Genomic DNA, 2,500 nt, shown 5'->3' with positions numbered 1-2,500 from the left:
CGCCTCCGCCCTCTTCCTCGTTTCCTTCTTCTTCCCCTTCGCCTCCGCCCTCTTCCTCGTTTCCTTCTGCTTCCCCTTCGTCTCCGCCCTCTTCCTCGTTTCCTTCTTCTTCCCCTTCGCCTCCGCCCTCTTCCTCGTTTCCTTCTGCTTCCCCTTCGTCTCCGCCCTCTTCCTCGTTTCCTTCTTCTTCCCCTTCGCCTCCGCCCTCTTCCTCGTTTCCTTCTTCTTCCCCTTCGTCTCCGCCCTCTTCCTCGTTTCCTTCTGCCTCCCCTTCGCCTCCGCCCTCTTCCTCGTTTCCTTCTTCTTCCCCTTCGCCTCCGCCCTCTTCCTCGTTTCCTTCTTCTTCCCCTTCGTCTCCGCCCTCTTCCTCGTTTCCTTCTGCCTCCCCTTCGTCTCCGCCCTCTTCCTCGTTTCCTTCTTCTTCCCCTTCGCCTCCGCCCTCTTCCTCGTTTCCTTCTGCTTCTCTTCCTCGTTTCCTTCTGCTTCCCCTTCGTCTCCGCCCTCTTCCTCGTTTCCTTCTGCCTCCCCTTCGTCTCCGCCCTCTTCCTCGTTTCCTTCTGCTTCCCCTTCGTCTCCGCCCTCTTCCTCGTTTCCTTCTGCCTCCCCTTCGCCTCCGCCCTCTTCCTCGTTTCCTTCTGCTCCCCTTCGCCTCCGCCTCTTCCTCGTTTCCTCTGCCTCCCCTTCGTTCCGCCCTCTTCCTCGTTTCCTTCTGCTCCCCTTCGCTCCGCCTCTTCTCGTTTCCTCCTTCTCTCTCCCTTCTGTCTCCGCCCTCTTCCTCGTTTCCTTCTGCTCCCCTTCGCCTCCGCCTCTTCCTCGTTTCCTTCTGCCTCCCCTTCGTCCCTCCGCCCTCTTCCCTCGTTTCCTTCTGCTCCCCTTGTCTCCGCCCTCTTCCTCGTTTCCTTCTGCCTCCCCTTCGTCCTCCGCCCTCTTCCTCGTTTCCTTCTGCTTCCCTTCTCTCCCCTCTTCCTCTTCCTTCGCTCTCCCTTCTCTCCGCCCTCTTCCTCTTTCCTTCTCTCCCCTTCGCCTCCGCCCTCTTCCTCGTTTCCTTCTCTTCTCTTCCTCGTTTCCTTCTGCCTCCCCCTCGTCTCCGCCCTCTTCTCTCCTGTTCCTTCTGCTTCCCCTTCGTCTCCGCCCTCTTCCTCGTTTCCTTCTGCTTCTCTTCCTCGTTTCCTTCTGCCTCCCCTTCGCTCCGCCCTCTTCCTCTTTCCTGTCTCTTCCCCTTCGCCTCCCTCTTCCTCGTTTCCTTCTGCCTCCCCTTCGTCTCCGCCCTCTTCCTCGTTTCCTTCTGCTTCCTCTTCCTCGTTTCCTCTGCTTCCCCTTCGCTCCGCCCTCTTCCTCGTTTCCTTCTTCTTCCCCCCCTTCGCCTCCGCCCTCTTCCCTCGTTTCCTTCTGCCTCCCCTTCGTTTTCTCCGCCCTCTTTCCTCGTTTCCTTCTGCTCCCCTCCCCTTCGTCTCCGCCCTCTTCCCTTTCCTCTGCTTCCCCTTCGCCTCCGCCCTCTTCCTCGTTCCTTCTGCCTCCCCTCGTCTCCGCCTCTTCCTCGTTTCCTTCTGCTTCCCCTTCGCCCTCCGCCCTCTTCCTCGTTTCCTTCTGCTTCCCCTTCGTCTCCGCCCTCTTCCTCGTTTCCTTCTCTTCTGCTCCTCATCCTTCGTTCCTCTCCCCTCGTCTCCGCCTCTTCCTCGTTTCCTTCTGCCTCCCCTTCGTCTCCGCCCTCTTCCTCGTTTCCTTCTTCTTCCCCCTTCGTCTCCGCCCTCTTCCTCGTTTCCTTCTGCCTCCCCTTCGTCTCCGCCCTCTTCCTCGTTTCCTTCTGCTTCTCTTCCCCTCTCCTCGTTTCCTTCTGCTTCCCCTTCGCCTCCGCCCTTCTTCTCGTTTCCTTCTGCTTCCCCTTCGTCTCCGCCCTCTTCCTCGTTTCCTTCTGCCTCCCCTTCGTCTCCGCCCTCTTCCTCGTTTCCGTTCTGCCTCCCTTCGTCTCCGCCTCTTCCTCGTTTCCTTCTGCTTCCCCTTCGTCTCTCTCGTTCCTTCTGCCTCCCCTTCGCCTCCGCCCTCTTCCTCGTTTCCTTCTGCTTTCCCCTTCGTCTCCGCCCTCTTCCTCGTTTCCTTCTGCCTCCCCTTCGTCCTCCGCCCTCTTCCTCGTTTCCTTCTGCCTCCCCTTCGCCTCCGCCCTCTTCCTCGTTTCCTTCTACTCCCCTTCGCTCTCGCCCTCTCCTCGTTTCCTTCCTGCTTCCCCTTCGTCTCGCCCTCTTCCTCGTTTTCCTTCTGCCTCCCCTCGTCTCCGCCCTCTTCTCGTTTCTTCTAGCCTCCCCTTCGCCTCCGCCCTCTTCCTCGTTTCTTCTGCATCCCCTTCTCCTCCGCCCTCATCCCTCGTGTCTCTGCTTCCCCTTCGTCTCCGCCTACTTCCTCGTTTCCTTCTGCTTCCCCTTTCGTCAACGCCTTCTTCCTACGTTTCCCTTCTGCTTCCCCTTCGCCTCCGCCTCCTTCCGCGATTGCCTCTGCTTCCCCTTCG

Source organism: Penaeus chinensis, chromosome 20 (assembly GCF_019202785.1).
Source record: "Penaeus chinensis breed Huanghai No. 1 chromosome 20, ASM1920278v2, whole genome shotgun sequence".
Classification (NCBI taxonomy): domain Eukaryota; kingdom Metazoa; phylum Arthropoda; class Malacostraca; order Decapoda; family Penaeidae; genus Penaeus; species Penaeus chinensis.
The sequence above is the reverse complement of the archived record's forward strand: the minus strand, read 5'-3'. Positions refer to the sequence as shown.